This window comes from Engystomops pustulosus, chromosome 2, assembly GCF_040894005.1.
Source record: "Engystomops pustulosus chromosome 2, aEngPut4.maternal, whole genome shotgun sequence".
Taxonomy (NCBI): domain Eukaryota; kingdom Metazoa; phylum Chordata; class Amphibia; order Anura; family Leptodactylidae; genus Engystomops; species Engystomops pustulosus.
The window spans coordinates 259,326,808-259,347,969 of NC_092412.1; the positions used below are offsets into that span (position 1 = coordinate 259,326,808).

General features: G+C 45.6%; 1 protein-coding gene across 9 annotated transcripts in view; it reads left to right on the forward strand.

Moving 5' to 3' along the window:
* Positions 1–21,162, forward strand: part of ZBTB20 (zinc finger and BTB domain containing 20) — a 713,029-nt gene that overhangs the window by 680,877 nt on the left and 10,990 nt on the right. For all 9 annotated transcript variants that reach the window (XM_072138925.1, XM_072138923.1, XM_072138926.1 and 6 more), the window contains one exon: positions 3,897–3,997. The gene's annotated coding sequence lies outside the window, so the exon portion shown is untranslated. The remainder of the gene's footprint in view (positions 1–3,896; positions 3,998–21,162) is intronic.

Here is a 21,162-nt window from a genome sequence, read left to right on the forward strand (position 1 = left end):
GGGCCTGTAGGCACAGCACAGATCACTCTATAAGCCTGTTTAAAGGATATCTAGCACCAGAATGAAGGACTGTATGCAAATGAGCCTTAGGGGCTCCAGGCTCCATTAACACCTATGTAGCCCGGAGCCCCTCAGGCTCATTTTCATAAAGTCCTTCATTCTGGTGGTAGATGCCCTTTAAGCTCTGCGGTGACATGTTATGGACCTGTAGAAGCATCATATGTCACCGTGTGTGCTTGTAGGGCGGGTTATTACCTCCTGGTACCGTCTGGGCCCATATATCCTCTGGGGTCACATGATTTGGACCTGTAGGTGTATTATACATCTCCCGGTGTTATTACCTCCTGGTACCGTCTGGGCCCATATATCCTCTGGGGTCACATGATCTGGACCTGTAGGTGTATTATACATCCCCTGTGTTATTACCTCCTGGTACCGTCTGGGCCCATATATCCTCTGGGGTCACATGATATGGACCTGTAGGTGTATTATACATCTCCCGGTGTTGGTACCTCCTGGTACCGTCTGGGCCCATATATCCTCTGGGGTCACATAATATGGACCTGTAGGTGTATTATACATCCCCTGTGTTATTACCTCCTGGTACCGTCTGGGCTCATATATCCTCTGGGGTCACATGATATGGACCTGTAGGTGTATTATACATCCCCTGTGTTATCACCTCCTGGTACCGTCTGGGCTCATATATCCTCTGGGGTCACATGATATGGACCTGTAGGTGTATTATACATCTCCCGGTGTTATTACCACCTGGTACCGTCTGGGCTCATATATCCTCTGGGGTCACATGATATGGACCTGTAGGTGTATTATACATACCCTGTGTTATTACCTCCTGGTACCGTCTGGGCCCATATATCCTCTGGGGTCACATGATATGGACCTGTAGGTGTATTATAGATCTCCCGGTGTTAGTACCTCCTGGTACCGTCTGGGCCCATATATCCTCTGGGGTCACATGATATGGACCTGTAGGTGTATTATTATCTCCCGGTGTTATTACCTCCTGGTACCGTCTGGGCCCATATAAGCACTGGGGTCACATGATATGGACCTGAAGGTGTATTATACATCCCCTGTGTTATTACCTCCTGGTACCGTCTGGGCCCATATAACCTCTGGGGTCACATGATTTGGACCTGTAGGTGTATTATACATCTCCCGGTGTTGGTACCTCCTGGTACCGTCTGAGCCCATATATCCTCTGGGGTCACATGATATGGACCTGTAGGTGTATTATAGATCTCCCGGTGTTATTACCTCCTGGTACCGTCTGGGCCCATATAACCTCTGGGGTCACATGATATGGACCTGTAGGTGTATTATACATCTCCCGGTGTTGTTACCTCCTGGTACCGTCTGGGCCCATATATCCTCTGGGGTCACATGATCTGGACCTGTAGGTGTATTATACATCTCCCGGTGTTATTACCTCCTGGTACCGTCTGGGCCCATATATCCTCTGGGGTCACATGATTTGGACCTGTAGGTGTATTATACATCCCCTGTGTTATTACCTCCTGGTACCGTCTGGGCCCATATATCCTCTGGGGTCACATGATATGGACCTGTAGGTGTATTATTATCTCCCGGTGTTATTACCTCCTGGTACCGTCTGGGCCCATATATCCTCTGGGGTCACATGATTTGGACCTGTAGGTGTGTTGTTACCTCCTGGTACCGTCTGGGCCCATATATCCTCTGGGGTCACATGATATGGACCTGTAGGTGTATTATACATCTCCCGGTGTTATTACCTCCTGGTACCGTCTGGGCCCATATATCCTCTGGGGTCACATGATTTGGACCTGTAGGTGTATTATACATCCCCTGTGTTATCACCTCCTGGTACCGTCTGGGCCCATATATCCTCTGGGGTCACATGATTTGGACCTGTAGGTGTATTATACATCTCCCGGTGTTGGTACCTCCTGGTACGAGCTCTTGGGTGACACTTTCTGGACCCTGGGTGCTTGCAGGGCCGGGTCTGACTGCTTGCTCCGGCCGTGGGCAGCGTTTCATGGCCCTGAGTGGTCGCTGCCCGCCATGCTACGTGTCAGACCACGTGTGGCCTCCTTGGCATTGTGTGTGTGTGTCTGGGAGCGAGACAGCTCCTCCACCTGACGTGACTTCCTATTATTAGCCGCTCGGTGCTGGACTCATGGAAGACAATTGCTGCTCTGTTTGTGAACAGAGACGTGATTCATGATCCTTGTAGATGAGAGCGAGCACCTCCGAGCGAGACAGAAACCAAACGCAGACAAAGGCCCAGGAAATCAATGGTGTCTGAGCCGCCGTCCCCTGATACTGCCTCCCCCCTCACCTATTCCTATACAGGGGGCGTCTAGGCTCGGGAGCTGATACACAGCGCCACCATGGCCCATAGGTTGTGTCTGGTACTGCAGCTCGGCTCCACTGAAGTGATCGGGCTGAGCTGCAGTACCACACAGAACCTCTGCACTGGGGTGGTGCTGTTGGAAGGAGTAGGTCTGTTTTTCTAGCCCTGGACAACCTCTTTAAGGCAGAATTTGCCGCCAATTGTTTTAATCTGTCTTCAGTAGTGATTGACTTTCTCACTATTAAAGGGATGTTCTAGCCGGGGTCCAGTCCTCATATATCTGGGTCACATCATGAGACTAGTTTTGGTTATTTGTTAACGTTGAGGATGGGTTAGTGGGATGGGTAAGTGGGATCTGGTAAGTGGGATCGGGTAAGTGGGAGGGGTTAGTGAAATGGGTTAGTGGGATTGGTTAGTGGGGAGGGTAAGTGGGAGGGGTAAGTGTGAGGGTTACTGGGATGGGTAAGTGGGATGGGTTAGTGGGATGGGTTAGTGGGAGGGGTAAGTAGGATCGGTTAGTGGCATTGGGTAAGTGGCATGGGTTAGTGGTATAGGTTAGTGGGGAGGGTTAGTGGGATGGGTTAGTGGGGAGGGGTTAGTGGGGAGGGGTTAGTGGGAGGGGTTAGTGGGAGGGGTAAGTGGGATCGGTTAGTGGCATGGGTTAGTGGTATAGGTTAGTGGGAGGGGTTAGTGGGGAGGGTTAGTGGGATGGGTTAGTGGCATGGGTTAGTGGCATGGGTTAGTGGCATGGGTTAGTGGGATGGGTTAGTGGGATGGGTTAGTGGGATGGGTTAGCGGGGAGGGTTAGTGGGATGGGTTAGTGGCATCGGTTAGTGGGATGGGTTAGTGGGGAGGGTTAGTTGCATCGGTTAGTGGCATCGGTTAGTGGGGAGGGTAAGTGGGATCGGTTAGTGGGGAGGGTTAGTGGGATGGGTTGGTGGCATCGGTTAGTGGGATGGGTTAGTGGGATGGGTTAGTGGGATGGGTTAGTGGGATGGGTTAGTGGGGAGGGTTAGTGGGATGGGTTAGTGGGATGGGTTAGTGGGATGGGTTAGTGGGGAGGGTTAGTTGCATCGGTTAGTGGCATCGGTTAGTGGGGAGGGTTAGTTGCATCGGTTAGTGGGAAGGGTAAGTGGGATCGGTTAGTGGGATGGGTTAGTGGGGAGGGGTTAGTGGGATGGGTTAGTGGGGAGGGTTGGTGGCATCGGTTAGTGGGGAGGGGTTAGTGGGATGGGTTAGTGGGGAGGGGTTAGTGGGGAGGGGTTAGTGGGAGGGGTTAGTGGCATCGGTTAGTGGGATGGGTAAGTGGGATCGGCTAGTCGGATTGGTTAGTGGCATCGGTTAGTGGGTTGAGTTAGTGGGGAGGGTTAGTGGGATGGGTTAGTGGCATCGGTTAGTGGGATGGGTTAGTGGGAGGGGTAAGTGGGATCGGCTAGTCGGATTGGTTAGTGGCATCGGTTAGTGGGATGGGTTAGTGGGATCTACCTTGGGCTTCTGTGTGTGATGTCCTGACCGTCCTGTTCTCCTTCTCCCGCAGCCTCCATGCTGACCCTCTCCCTTCCATTCCCAAATGATTATCTGCACTAAACCAGAGACGTGGAGTGAGCTGCCCGAGGAGTGACCCCTTCTCTTCCTACTGTAAGTATCACTGTGTCTGTGGGGGGTCCTCTAGTACCATACATACAGTGCGCCAGGACCTGCGCCCCCTTATCCTACATCGCTGCCTTTCACTTCCATACGGGTCAATGTGATAACAAAACCCAACCTGGGCCTCACACCCAAAGGGTCTATAGGGAGGGAACAGAGATGGACAATCTGGAGAAAACCATCAAAACCATTCAAAGACTTCATTCAAAAACTTCATTCAAAAACTTCATTCAAAAACTTCATTCAAAAACTTCATTCAAAAATTCACCCCTGACCTATGAACCCAGAGACTCACTCCTCACCTAGGAATTCACCCCTGACCCATAGACCCTGAAAACACAAACGTCATGCGATCTGCAGGTTTTATGGAACATTTGCCGTGTGATGGAGACATAACCAAGCAGCTCCTGTCCCACATACATGTACATTGTACAGCGTTATATTACCGTAATATCTTACCATAGTACAAGACGCACCTGCACCCCCACCTTATCCTCAGCAAAGGGTCAAGTCCTTGAGAAATGAGGACAATCTCCCTGATAAACATCACTTACATCACAGAACAATCTGCAATGTATGGGCTAATTAGATTTTTATTTTAGGACCTTATCTGCTCTCAGAACTTCATGGAAATGAGCTCAGACTTTCCTCGTGTTTTATCTCTGCCCTGGATACATCACACAGCGCAACAATCCTTGTGTTTTATCCAGTGTATAGATGATTAATATAACTACTATAATACTGCCCCCTATGTACAGGAATATAACTACTATAATACTGCCCCCTATGTACAGGAATATAACTACTATAATACTGCCCCCTATGTACAAGAATATAACTACTATAATACTGCCCCCTATGTACAGGAATATAACTACTATAATACTGCCCCCTATGTACAAGAATATAACTACTATAATACTGCCCCCTATGTACAAGAATATAACTACTATAATACTGCCCCCTATGTACAAGAATATAACTACTATAATACTGCCCCCTATGTACAGGAATATAACTACTATAATACTGCCCCCTATGTACAGGAATATAACTACTATAATACTGCCCCCTATGTATAATACTGCCCCTATGTACAGGAATATAACTACTATAATACTGCCCCTATGTACAGGAATATAACTACTATAATACTGCCCCTATGTACAGGAATATAACTACTATAATAGTGCCCCCTATGTACAGGAATATAACTACTATAATACTGCCCCCTATGTACAGGAATATAACTACTATAATACTGCCCCTATGTACAGGAATATAACTACTATAATACTGCTCCCTATGTACAAGAATATAACCACTATAATACTGTCCCCTATGTACAAGAATATAACTACTATAATACTGCCCCCTATGTACAAGAATATAACTACTATAATACTGCCCCCTATGTACAAGAATATAACTACTATAATACTGCCCCCTATGTACAGGAATATAACTACTATAATACTGCCCCCTATGTACAGGAATATAACTACTATAATACTGCCCCCTATGTATAATACTGCCCCTATGTACAGGAATATAACTACTATAATACTGCCCCTATGTACAGGAATATAACTACTATAATACTGCCCCTATGTACAGGAATATAACTACTATAATAGTGCCCCCTATGTACAGGAATATAACTACTATAATACTGCCCCCTATGTACAGGAATATAACTACTATAATACTGCCCCTATGTACAGGAATATAACTACTATAATACTGCTCCCTATGTACAAGAATATAACCACTATAATACTGTCCCCTATGTACAAGAATATACAGGCGGTCCCCTACTTAAGGACACCCGACTTACAGACAACCCATAGTTACAGACGGACCCCTCTGCCCACTGTGACCTCTGGTGAAGCTCTCTGGATGCTTTAAAATAGTCCCAGATTGCAATAATCAGCTTAAAATTGTCTGCAATGAAGCTTTATTGATAATTCTTGGTCCTATTACAGCAAAAAAATTTGAAACTCCAATTGTCACTGGGGCAAAAAAAAAAAATTGTCGGGAACTACAATGATAAAATATACAGTTTCGACTTACATACAAATTCAACTTAAGAACAAACCTACAGTCCCTATCTTGTATGTAACCCGGGGACTGCCTGTAACTACTATAATACTGCCCCCTATGTACAGGAATATAACTACTATAATACTGCCCCCTATGTACAATAATATAACTACTATAATACTGCCCCCTATGTACAGGAATATAACTACTATAATACTGCCCCTATGTACAGGAATATAACTACTATAATACTGCTCCCTATGTACAAGAATATAACTACTATAATACTGCCCCCTATGTACAAGAATATAACTACTATAATACTGCCCCCTATGTACAAGAATAACTACTATAATAGTGCCCCCTATGTACAAGAATATAAATACTATAATACTGCCCCCTATGTACAAGAATATAACTACTATAATACTGCCCCCTATGTACAAGAATATAACTACTATAATACTGCCCCCTATGTACAAGAATATAACTACTATAATACAGCCCTCTATGTACAAGAATATAACTACTATAACACTGCCCCCTATGTACAAGAATATAAATACTATAATACTGCCCCCTATGTACAGGAATATAACTACTATAATACTGCCCCCTATGTACAAGAATATAACTACTATAATACTGCCCCCTATGTACAAGAATATAACTACTATAATACTGCCCCCTATGTACAGGAATATAACTACTATAATACTGCCCCCTATGTACAAGAATATAGCTACTATAATACTGCCCCCTATGTACAGGAATATAACTACTATAATACTGCCCCCTATGTTCAAGGATATGACTACTATAATACTGTCCCCTATGTACAAGAATATAACTACTATAATACTGCCCCCTATGAACAAGAATATAACTACTATAATACTGCCCCCTATGTACAGGAATATAACTACTATAATACTGCCCCCTATGTACAGGAATATAACTACTATAATACTGCCCCCTATGTACAGGAATATAACTACTATAATACTGCCCCCTATGTACAGGAATATAACTACTATAATACTGCCCCCTATGTACAAGAATATAACTACTATAATACTGCCCCCTATGTACAAGAATATAACTACTATAATACTGCCCCCTATGTAAAGGAATATAACTACTATAATACTGCACCCTATGTACAGGAATATAACTACTATAATACTGCCCCCTATGTACAAGAATATAACTACTATAATACTGCTCCCTATGTACAAGAATATAACTACTATAATACTGCCTCCTATGTACAGGAATATAACTACTATAATACTGCCCCCTATGTACAAGAATATACCTACTATAATACTGCCTCCTATGTACAGGAATATAACTACTATAATACTGCCCCCCATGTACAAGAATATAACTACTATAATACTGCCCCCCATGTACAAGAATATAACTACTATAATACTGCCCCCCATGTACAAGAATATAACTACTATAATACTGCCCCCTATGTACAGGAGTATAACTACTATAATACTGCCCCCTATGTACAGGAGTATAACTACTATAATACTGCCTCCTATGTACCGGAATATAACTACTATAATACTGCCCCTATGTACAAGAATATAACTATTATAATACTGCCCCCTGTGTACAAGAATATAAATACTATAATACTGCCCCCTGTGTACAAGAATATAAATACTATAATACTGCCCCCTATGTACAGGAATATAACTACTATAATACTGCCCCCTATGTACAAGAATATAACTACTATAATACTGCCCCCTATGTACAAGAATATAACTACTATAATACTGCCCTCTATGTACAAGAATATAACTACTATAACACTGCCCCCTATGTACAAGAATATAAATACTATAATACTGCCCCCTATGTACAGGAATATAACTACTATAATACTGCCCCCTATGTACAAGAATATAACTACTATAATACTGCCCCCTATGTACAAGAATATAACTACTATAATACTGCCCCCTATGTACAGGGATATAACTACTATAATACTGCCCCCTATGTACAAGAATATAACTACTATAATACTGCCCCCTATGTACAGGAATATAACTACTATAATACTGCCCCCTATGTACAAGAATATAACTACTATAATACTGCCCCTATGTACAAGAATATAACTACTATAATACTGCCCCTATGTACAAGAATATAACTACTATAACACTGCCCCCTATGTACAAGAATATAACTACTATAACACTGCCCCCTATGTACAAGAATATAACTACTATAATACTGCCCCCTATGTACAAGAATATAACTACTATAACACTGCCCCCTATGTACAAGAATATAACTACTATAATACTGCCCCCTATGTACAAGAATATAACTACTATAATACTGCCCCCTATGTACAGGAATATAACTACTATAATACTGCCCCCTATGTACAGGAATATAACTACTATAATACTGCCCCCTATGTACAGGAATATAATTACTATAATACTGCCCCCTATGTACAAGAATATAACTACTATAATACTGCCCCCTATGTACAGGAATATAACTACTATAATACTGCCCCTATGTACAGGAATATAACTACTATAATACTGCCCTCTATGTACAGGAATATAACTACTATAATACTGCCCCCTATGTACAAGAATATAACTACTATAATACTGTCCCCTATGTACAGGAATATAACTATTGTAATACTGCCCCCTATGTACAAGAATATAACTACTATAATACTGTCCCCTATGTACAGGAATATAACTACTGTAATACTGCCCCCTATGTACAGGAATATAACTGCTATAATACTGCCCACTATGTACAGGAATATACCTACTATAATACTGCCCCCTATGTACAGGAATATACCTACTATAATACTGCCCCCTATGTACAAGACTATAACTACTATAATACTGCCCCCTATGTACAAGAATATAACTACTATAATACTGCCCCCTATGTACAGGAATATAACTATTATAACACTTCCCCCTATGTACAAGAATATAACTACTATAACACTGCCCCCTATGTACAAGAATATAACTACTATAATACTGCCCCCTATGTACAAGAATATAACTACTATAATACTGCCCCCTATGTACAAGAATATAACTACTATAATACTGCCCCCTATGTACAGGAATATAACTACTATAATACTGCCCCTATGTACAGGAATATAACTACTATAATACTGCCCTCTATGTACAGGAATATAACTACTATAATACTGCCCCCTATGTACAAGAATATAACTACTATAATACTGTCCCCTATGTACAGGAATATAACTATTGTAATACTGCCCCCTATGTACAAGAATATAACTACTATAATACTGTCCCCTATGTACAGGAATATAACTACTGTAATACTGCCCCCTATGTACAGGAATATAACTGCTATAATACTGCCCACTATGTACAGGAATATACCTACTATAATACAGCCCCCTATGTACAAGAATATAACTACTATAATACTGCCCCCTATGTACAAGAATATAACTACTATAATACTGCCCCCTATGTACAAGACTATAACTACTATAATACTGCCCCCTATGTACAAGAATATAACTACTATAATACTGCCCCCTATGTACAGGAATATAACTATTATAACACTTCCCCCTATGTACAAGAATATAACTACTATAATACTGCCTCCTATGTACAAGAATATAACTACTATAATACTGCCTCCTATGTACAAGAATATAACTACTATAATACTGCCCCCTATGTACAAGAATATAACTACTATAAGACTGCCCACTATGTACAAGAATATAACTACTATAATACTGCCCCCTATGTACAGGAATATAACTACTATAATACTGCCCCCTATGTACAAGACTATAACTACTATAATACTTCCCCCTATGTACAGGAATATAACTACTATAATACTGCCCCCTATGTACAAGAATATAACTACTATAATACTGCCTCCTATGTACAAGAATATAACTACTATAATACTGCCCCCTATGTACAAGAAAATAACTACTATAATACTGCCCTCTATGTACAGGAATATAACTACTATAATACTGCCCCCTATGTACAAGAATATAACTACTATAATACTGCCCCCTATGTACAAGAATATAACTACTATAATACTGTCCCCTATGTGCAGGAATATAACTACTATAATACTGCCCCCTATGTACAAAAATATACCTACTATAATACTGCCACCTATGTACAGGAATATAACTACTATAATAGTGCCACCTATGTACAAGAATATAACTACTATAATAGTGCCACCTATGTACAGGAATATAACTACTATAATACTGCCACCTATGTACAAGAATATAACTACTATAATACTGCCCCCTATGTACAAGACTATAACTACTATAATACTGCCCCCTATGTACAAGAGTATAACTACTATAATACTGCCCCCTATGTACAAGGATATAACTACTATAATACTGCCCCCTATGTACAGGAATATAACTACTATAATACTGCCCCCTATGTACAGGAATATAACTACTATAATACTGCCCCCTATGTACAGGAATATAACTACTATAATACTGCCCCCATGTACAAGAATATAACTACTATAGTACTGCCCCCTATGTACAAGAATATAACTACTATAATACTACCCCCTATGTACAGGAATATAACTACTATAATACTGCCCCCTATGTACAGGAATATAACTACTATAATGCTGTTGTGTGATAGTCTTCAGGTACTGGCGGTATAGTGTAGGCAGTGATCAGGGTGATGGCCGGTATGTGATGATGGTGACTTCTTGGTGTCAGACATTACATGTATTTGCTCTTGTAGCTGCACGGTTCTGCCGCCCACAGTCGCTGCTTCTCCAAGTGGAAATAATCTGGTAGAATTGCACTTGTTACGTGTGATGATGGGGGAGAGATCTGCAGCTCTGATCCATCCAGAGTGTGACAGGAGGCGCAGAGATTGTATGAAGGATCATAGCAATGGGGGGGGGGGGGCTCCTGTGCCGATGGGGCCCTATAAAGTGCAGCCTGTGGTCTTGTAGGAAGAGCCATGATGTTCTGGATCAGCAGGTCTTATCTTTCTTGAGGAAGCAGGAATCCCCTGTGTAGCACTTTGTGTAGGGGGGTTTTCATACCCTCATATCACCTCTGATCAGTTTACAAAACTCAAAGGCTGCAGAACCATCAGTGTTGTCACAATGTTGAACCCCAAAAAGATAACGGTGTCTATTTCTGTTTTACCAAGTGTAATCCTTCCAATCATCGCACACCCATTGGAGTTAACAGGGAAGGGAGGCTGCATGGATCCTGCTGGGGCAATCTGGGCTGACGCTGGTCCTATAGTAATGGTATAGGGGGAGGTTCGTCATTGTCAAGATGGCAAACCGGAGGAATAATAGATTCCATCTCACAAAAGTGTATTCCAAAATCCAACATCTCCAGCAAAATTAACGAAGAAGGTGTCTGGTAGTAGTTGGGCTGAGGTAGTACTGGCTGTATACAGGAGGTGTCTGGTAGTACTGGCTGTATACAGGATGTGTCTGGTAGTAGCCGGGCTGAGGTAGTACTGGCTGTATACAGGATGTGTCTGGTAGTAGCCGGGCTGAGGTAGTACTGGCTGTATACAGGATGTGTCTGGTAGTAACAGGGCTGAGGTAGTACCGGCTGTATACAGGATGTGTCTGGTAGTAGCCGGGCTGAGGTAGTACTGGCTGTATACAGGATGTGTCTGGTAGTAGCCGGGCTGAGGTAGTACCGGCTGTATACAGGATGTGTCTGGTAGTGGCTGGGCTGAGGTAGTACTGGCTGTATACAGGATGTGTCTGGTAGTAGCCGGGCTGAGGTAGTACTGGCTGTATACAGGATGTGTCTGGTAGTAGCCGGGCTGAGGTAGTACTGGCTGTATAGAGGATGTGTCTGGTAGTAGCTGGGCTGAGGTAGTACTGGCTGTATACAGGATGTGTCTGGTAGTAGCTGGGCTGAGGTAGTTCTGGCTGTATATAGGATGTGTCTGGTAGTAGCAGGGCTGAGGTAGTACTGGCTGTATACAGGATGTGTCTGGTAGTAGCTGGGCTGAGGTAGTACTGGCTGTATACAGGATGTGTCTGGTAGTAGCTGGGCTGAGGTAGTACTGGCTGTATATAGGATGTGTCTGGTAATAGCTGGGCTGAGGTAGTACTGGCTGTATACAGGATGTGTCTGGTAGTAGCCGGGCTGAGGTAGTACTGGCTGTATACAGGATGTGTCTGGTAGTAGCCGGGCTGAGGTAGTACTGGCTGTATAGAGGATGTGTCTGGTAGTAGCTGGGCTGAGGTAGTACTGGCTGTATACAGGATGTGTCTGGTAGTAGCAGGGCTGAGGTAGTACTGGCTGTATACAGGATGTGTCTGGTAGTAGCCGGGCTGAGGTAGTACTGGCTGTATACAGGATGTGTCTGGTAGTAGCTGGGCTGAGGTAGTTCTGGCTGTATATAGGATGTGTCTGGTAGTAGCAGGGCTGAGGTAGTACTGGCTGTATACAGGATGTGTCTGGTAGTAGCTGGGCTGAGGTAGTACTGGCTGTATACAGGATGTGTCTGGTAGTAGCCGGGCTGAGGTAGTACTGGCTGTATATAGGATGTGTCTGGTAATAGCTGGGCTGAGGTAGTACTGGCTGTATACAGGATGTGTCTGGTAGTAGCCGGGCTGAGGTACTACTGGCTGTATACAGGATGTGTCTGGTAGTATCTGGGCGGAGGTAGTACTGGCTGTATACAGGATGTGTCTGGTAGTAGCCGGGCTGAGGTAGTACTGGCTGTATACAGGATGTGTCTGGTAGTAGCAGGGCTGAGGTAGTACTGACTGTATACAGGATGTGTCTGGTAGTAGCTGGGCTGAGGTAGTACTGGCTGTATTCAGGATGTGTCTGGTAGTAGCTGGGCTGAGGTAGTACTGGCTGTATACAGGATGTGTCTGGTAGTAGCAGGGCTGAGGTAGTACTGGCTGTATACAGGATGTGTCTGGTAGTAGCTGGGCTGAGGTAGTACTGGCCTTATACAGGATGTGTCTGGTAGTACTGGCTGTATACAGGAGGTGTCTGGTAGTACTGGCTGTATACAGGATGTGTCTGGTAGTAGCCGGGCTGAGGTAGTACTGGCTGTATACAGGATGTGTCTGGTAGTAGCTGGGCTGAGGTAGTACTGGCTGTATACAGGATGTGTCTGGTAGTAGCTGGGCTGAGGTAGTACTGGCTGTATACAGGATGTGTCTGATAGTAGCAGGGCTGAGGTAGTACTGGCTGTATACAGGATGTGTCTGGTAGTAGCTGGGCTGAGGTAGTTCTGGCTGTATATAGGATGTGTCTGGTAGTAGCCGGGCTGAGGTAGTACTGGCTGTATACAGGATGTGTCTGGTAGTAGCCGGGCTGAGGTAGTACTGGCTGTATACAGGATGTGTCTGGTAGTAGCTGGGCTGAGGTAGTACTGGCTGTATACAGGATGTGTCTGGTAGTAGCTGGGCTGAGGTAGTACTGGCTGTATACAGGATGTGTCTGGTAGTAGCTGGGCTGAGGTAGTACTGGCTGTATACAGGATGTGTCTGGCAGTAGCCGGGCTGAGGTAGTACTGGCTGTATATAGGATGTGTCTGGTAATAGCTGGGCTGAGGTAGTACTGGCTGTATACAGAATGTGTCTGGTAGTAGCCGGGCTGAGGTACTACTGGCTGTATACAGGATGTGTCTGGTAGTAGCTGGGCTGAGGTAGTACTGGCTGTATACAGGATGTGTCTGGTAGTAGCCGGGCTGAGGTAGTACTGGCTGTATACAGGATGTGTCTGGTAGTAGCTGGGCTGAGGTAGTACTGGCCTTATACAGGATGTGTCTGGTAGTAGCAGGGCTGAGGTAGTACTGGCTGTATACAGGATATGTCTGGTAGTAGCCGGGCTGAGGTAGTACTGGCTGTATACAGGATGTGTCTGGTAGTAGCTGGGCTGAGGTAGTACTGGCTGTATACAGGATATGTCTGGTAGTAGCTGGGCTGAGGTAGTACTGGCTGTATACAGGATGTGTCTGGTAGTAGCCGGGCTGAGGTAGTACTGGCTGTATACAGGATGTGTCTGGTAGTAGCTTGGCTGAGGTAGTACTGGCTGTATACAGGATGTGTCTGGTAGTAGCCGGGCTGAGGTAGTACTGGCTGTATAGAGGATGTGTCTGCTAGTAGCTGGGCCGAGGTAGTACTGGCTGTATACAGGATGTGTCTGGTAGTAGCCGGGCTGAGGTAGTACTGGCTGTATATAGGATGTGTCTGGTAGTAGCTGGGCTGAGGTAGTACTGGCTGTATACAGGATGTGTCTGGTAGTAGCTGGGCTGAGGTAGTACTGGCTGTATACAGGATGTGTCTGGTAGTAGCCGGGCTGAGGTAGTACTGGCTGTATACAGGATGTGTTTGGTAGTAGCAGGACTGAGGTAGTACTGGCTGTATACAGGATATGTCTGGTAGTAGCTGGGCTGAGATAGTACTGGCTGTATATAGGATGTGTTTGGTAGTAGCCAGGCTGAGGTAGTACTGGCTGTATACAGGATGTGTCTGGTAGTAGCTGGGCTGAGGTAGTACTGGCTGTATACAGGATGTGTCTGGTAGTACTGGCTGTTTACAGGATGTGTCTGGTAGTACTGGCTGTATACAGGATGTGTCTGGTAGTAGCTGGGCTGAGGTTGTACTGGCTGTATACAGGATGTGTCTGGTAGTAGCTGGGCTGAGGTAGTACCGGCTGTATACAGGATGTGTCTGGTAGTATCTGGGCTGAGGTAGTACTGGCTGTATACAGGATGTGTCTGGTAGTACTGGCTGTATACAGGATGTGTCTGGTAGTACTGGCTGTATACAGGATGTGTCTGGTAGTAGCTGGGCTGAGGTAGTAGTGGCTGTATACAGGATGTGTCTGGTAGTAGCCGGGCTGAGGTAGTACTGGCTGTATACAGGATGTGTCTGGTAGTAGAGGGGCTGAGGTAGTACTGACTGTATACAGGATGTGTCTGGTAGTAGCTGGGCTGAGGTAGTACTGGCTGTATACAGGATGTGTCTGGTAGTAGCCGGGCTGAGGTAGTACTGGCTGTATACAGGATGTGTCTGGTAGTAGCCGGGCTGAGGTAGTACTGGCTGTATATAGGATGTGTCTGGTAGTAGCTGGGCTGAGGTAATACTGGCTGTATACAGGATGTGTCTGGTAGTAGCTGGGCTGAGGTAGTACTGGCTGTATACAGGATGTGTCTGGTAGTAGCTGGGCTGAGGTAGTACTGGCTGTATATAGGATGTGTCTGGTAGTAGCTGGGCTGAGGTAGTACTGGCTGTATACAGGATGTGTCTGGTAGTAGCCGGGCTGAGGTAGTACTGGCTGTATACAGGATGTGTCTGGTAGTAGCCGGGCTGAGGTAGTACTGGCTGTATACAGGATGTGTCTGGTAGTAGCCGGGCTGAGGTGGTACTGGCTGTATACAGGATGTGTCTGGTAGTAGCCGGGCTGAGGTAGTACTGGCTGTATACAGGATGTGTCTGGTAGTAGCTGGGCTGAGGTAGTACTGGCTGTATACAGGATGTGTCTGGTAGTAGCTGGGCTGAGGTAGTACTGGCTGTATACAGGATATGTCTGGTAGTAGCTGGGCTGAGGTAATACTGGCTGTATACAGGATGTGTCTGGTAGTAGCCGGGCTGAGGTAGTACTGGCTGTATATAGGATGTGTCTGGTAGTAGCTGGGCTGAGGTAGTACTGGCTGTATACAGGATGTGTCTGGTAGTAGCTGGGCTGAGGTAGTACTGGCTGTATACAGGATGTGTCTGGTAGTAGCCGGGCTGAGGTAGTACTGGCTGTATACAGGATGTGTTTGGTAGTAGCAGGACTGAGGTAGTACTGGCTGTATACAGGATGTGTCTGGTAGTAGCCGGGCTGAGGTAGTACTGGCTGTATACAGGATGTGTCTGGTAGTAGCTGGGCTGAGGTAGTACTGGCTGTATACAGGATGTGTCTGGTAGTACTGGCTGTATACAGGATGTGTCTGGTAGTAGCCGGGCTGAGGTAGTACTGGCTGTATACAGGATGTGTCTGGTAGTAGCTGGGCTGAGGTAGTACTGGCTGTATACAGGATGTGTCTGGTAGTAGCCGGGCTGAGGTAGTACTTGCTGTATACAGGATATGTCTGGTAGTAGCTGGGCTGAGATAGTACTGGCTGTATACAGGATGTGTCTGGTAGTAGCCGGGCTGAGGTAGTACTGGCTGTATACAGGATGTGTCTGGTAGTAGCTGGGCTGAGGTATTACTGGCTGTATATAGGATGTGTTTGGTAGTAGCTGGGCTGAGGTAGTACTGGCTGTATATAGGATGTGTCTGGTAGTAGCTGGGCTGAGGTAGTACTGGCTGTATACAGGATGTGTCTGGTAGTAGCTTGGCTGAGGTAGTACTGGCTGTATATAGGATGTGTCTGGTAGTAGCTGGGCTGAGGTAGTACTGGCTGTATACAGGATGTGTCTGGTAGTAGCTGGGCTGAGGTATTACTGGCTGTATATAGGATGTGTTTGGTAGTAGCTGGGCTGAGGTAGTACTGGCTGTATATAGGATGTGTCTGGTAGTAGCTGGGCTGAGGTAGTACTAGCTGTATACAGGATGTGTCTGGTAGTAGCTGGGCTGAGGTAGTACTGGCTGTATATAGGATGTGTCTGGTAGTAGCTGGGCTGAGGTAGTACTGGCTGTATACAGGATGTGTCTGGTAGTAGCTTGGCTGAGGTAGTACTGGCTGTATACAGGGTGTGTCTGGTATTAGCCGGGCTGAGGTAGTACTGGCTGTGTACAGGATGTGTCTGGTAGTAGCCGGGCTGAGGTAGTACTGGCTGTGTACAGGATGTGTCTGGTAGTAGCCAGGCTGAGGTAGTACTGGCTGTGTACAGGATGTGTCTGGTAGTAGCCGGGCTGAGGTAGTACTGGCTGTATACAGGATGTGTCTGGTAGTAGCCGGGCCGAGGTAGTACTGGCTGTATAAGGGATCTGTCTGGTAGTAGCTGGGCTGAGGTAGTACTGGCTGTATACAGGATGTGTCTGGTAGTAGCCGGGCTGAGGTGGTACTGGCTGTATACAGGATGTGTCTGGTAGTAGCTGGGCTGAGGTAGTACTGGATGTATACAGGACGTGTCTGGTAGTAGCTGGACTGAGGTAGTACTGGCTGTATACAGGATGTGTATGGTAGTAGCTGGGCTGAGGTAGTACTGGCTGTATACAGGATGTGTCTGGTAGTAGCCGGGCTGTGGTAGTACTGGCTGTATACAGGATGTGTCTGGTAGTAGCTGGGCTGAGGTAGTACTGGATGTATATAGGATGTGTCTGGTAGTAGCAGGGCTGAGGTAGTACTGGCTGTATACAGGATGTGTCTGGTAGTAGCCGGGCTGAGGTAGTATTGGCTGTATACAGGATGTGTCTGCTAGTAGCTGGGCTGAGGTAGTACTGGCTGTATACAGGATGTGTCTGGTAGTAGCCGGGCTGAGGTAGTACTGGCTGTATACAGGATGTGTCTGGTAGTAGCCGGGCTGAGGTAGTACTGGCTATATACAGGATGTGTCTGGTAATAGCCGGGCTGAGGTAGTACTGGCTGTATACAGGATGTGTCTGGTAGTAGCTGGGCTGAGGTAGTACTGGCTATATACAGGATGTGTCTGGTAATAGCCGGGCTGAGGTAGTACTGGCTGTATACAGGATGTGTCTGGTAGTAGCCGGGCCGAGGTAGTACTGGCTGTATACAGGATGTGTCTGGTAGTAGCTAGGCCGAGGTAGTACTGGCTGTATACAGGATGTGTCTGGTAGTAGCTGGGCTGAGGTAGTACTGGCTGTATACAGGATGTGTCTGGTAGTACCTGGGCTGAGGTAGTACTGGCTGTATACAGGATGTGTCTGGTAGTAGCCGGGCCGAGGTAGTACTGGCTGTATACAGGATGTGTCTGGTAGTAGCTAGGCCGAGGTAGTACTGGCTGTATACAGGATGTGTCTGGTAGTTGCCAGGCCGAGGTAGTACTGGCTGTATACAGGATGTGTCTGGTAGTTGCCGGGCTGAGGTAGTACTGACTGTATACAGGATGTGTCTGGTAGTAGCTGGGCCGAGGTAGTACTGGCTGTACATAGGATGTTTGGCCAGCCAATTAGGATGCCTGTCTTCCACCATGTAACAGGTTTAATAAACAGTAAACATGAATATTAAAATATTATAATAACACACAGTGTTTACAATTGGCCTAGTACAGAAATGATCTGTGTGGATGACGGTTAATGATAGGAGTGGGTTGATCAGGCCTTCCCTCCCAGCACTGACGAGGTTACCCAGAGTAAATTATTAGGTAGCCTACTCCCAATCACTACATGGACAGATACTAGACATGGCACAGTAGGACGGGCTGTTTCCTTGGTCTGATGACCATAGACCCCAATGTTTACGTGTCGCAGAAACGTAATGCCCCATCCCGTCAATAGTGCCTAACTCACTGATCATTAGGGGTCTCAGTGATAAGACCCCCACTGATCATGAGAACGGGGGTCTGAGGTACCTACGTCGGACCCCTCCTCATTACCTGAGATGAGACCCCTCCATTCATTTCTATGGATTGATTGGACCCCCCGTTCTCATGATCTGTGGATAGGGCGTAACTTGTTTGGTTGGAAACCCCCTTTAAGTAAGTCTTTTTGTTAGCAGTTACACTTTTTATTTAAGGATTTTTTTTAACATGGGCTCGGGAATCAATTCCCCTGGGTGACACTGACATGAGATCACTTGGTTTCTGGTATCATACACTGGACTTGTATCATGGCAGGTACTGAAACGCATTCTGATAGGCTGAGGATCGGACCTCTGGCGTGGCCTATTGGAAATATGCTACAGGCCACACCGGGCTTCTTCTCCGGTACCACGGCTGCCTATGATGTCATCAGCACCATGAAATATCTGGATTCGATGCTTGACGGAAGGAGCTTCCTCCCTCTGCAGCCACATTAGAGACATGATGGAGCCATGGGTTTAACTGTATTGGTCGCAGCAATAGGGCCCATAGTGTCAGGGGGCCCCAGCATCAGAACTGACACACTAAAGAGTGGAGGATGTGCACCATTATATACATATTATGCTGCACAATGTAGAATAAGGTATATATAGCAGAGCACATCATCCACAGTACACAGCAGATCAAAAATATTGGGGGAAAGGGTGGGGAAAGCAGAAGAGCAGGGCCAGGGATCTGCCATGGGGTCAGCAGCTGCTGGGACAGTGTATACATGTATATATCAGTGTATCATTGTGTGAGTACACTAATATGTATATGTTTTGAGTGAGGAGCTGGGCCCCATTCACAAGTCTCCTATGGGGCCCTGCCTCTACTAGTTACGCCCCTGCCAGGACCAGAGCTTTCCCGATGCTGCAGCAGGACGCAGTCTCTCCGTTCAGGGTTATGGTCAGATGGAACGTCCTCCTGAAGTCTCTGAGCCTATACGAGTAATCCATGGACCGTCCGGGGAGTCGAAAAGCAACTTGTTAACTTTGGCAAGAAAAAACAATGTGGTTTTTTAGGGAGTGCGAATAAGTTTTGACCTCTTTCTAGGGAGAAGGGATTGAGACTTGCTCTTGAGATCAGCGTCCGTGTGTAGACCTCCCTATTGTGCGGTTGTCTTCTAGCCTCACGAGCAGAGTCTTCCCACCATTGTTGGCTGCTTCAGTTATAATATTGTGCTGGGATTTTAAACATTTTAGAGCCCCATGTCCTCAGCTCGAAATATCAGGACTCCAATATCATTCATCTTCAAAGTCTTCTATATCAGAACTGTGGAGCACAGAGTAACCGAGTCCATGAGGCGGAAGGTCCTGACAGTCTCCATCCGTTCACGTGTGTGTATTGTGTACATTCATCTGGGCCATAAGTTATTCCCGTATCGAGAGCCCCAGACAAAGAGCTGCGGAGGCCTCCCGGAGGAGATGCATATATTAGTGGGTACAGTGTGGCGGGGGCTTGTATCACCCCCCTAACTACCAGCCAATCTATAGAAGACAATGTTGTGCCGCACGTCTCCAGCGCTGCATTAAGGAAATGAATTCTTTTTACTGAAAGGTCAGTGCAGATTGTCAGCTCCTGCGGGTGGAGAGGGGCTCCTCATCTGTGCGCTCACATTGATTGAAGGAGATTGAAAAAACTCGGCTGCCAAGAGTCAAATCCTCAAGGAGATCGGCGAGAAGAAAGGCTCCGGCCCCCGGTGGGATATGTCGCCCGTCCCATGGCGGAGATTTATACCGGGCCTCATCTGCTGCCCGCTCCTCTTACATACATATAGATCAGGCGGCTGTCCCCATGTGTCACATACATGAAGCTTCCTCCCATCTCCGCGCTAATCCAAAAATCCATATTTAAGGGATTTATTTCAATATCCTACAGACAGGGAGCCATTATGTCATACAGGCGGGTGCACACATCTCTGCTCCCTTCCTCTCTATACTTCTAGGGACCATTCCAAGAATGGAGCAAATTGAAGCCCCCAGTAATTAGCAGGATACAATGTATGGGGCAACATGTAACGGGACACCCAACTTCTCCACCGACTCCAGATGGATGAGCCGTCTTGTAGGTGTCGCTTTACTGATTCCAATGCAGTGAAAATATTCTTTACTATTCATTTAGATTCTCTATTGTCAGGTGGGCAGCTCTAGTCTGGAGCAGACATTGTAGCTCCTCCCACTTGACAGTAAAGTACCTAAATAAAATATGGTTCCAAAAATAAAAGTGTTGAAAGCTGGATTCTAGAGAAATAGTTCCAACTGTGTAGAAATCAGGGGTAGGAACACATTCTGGTGGAGTTGGTGAAGATCCCCCTCCACCTGAGGATCACAGATAGACCCTGCAGCTACATCCCCCTTCACCTGAAGATCACAGATAGACCCTGCAGCTTCATCTCCCTTCACCTGAAGCAGTACAGCCCACTTCTCCAATATTTATAAGGGGCTTACAGAAATTAAATGGAGACGCCAAATGTCTTGATATTGAGGAACATTGGGGGAACTATTATCCTCTGTGAGGCTCACCATGCCCCAGTGTGCTGGCAGATCAGAAATAGTGTAACATCCATA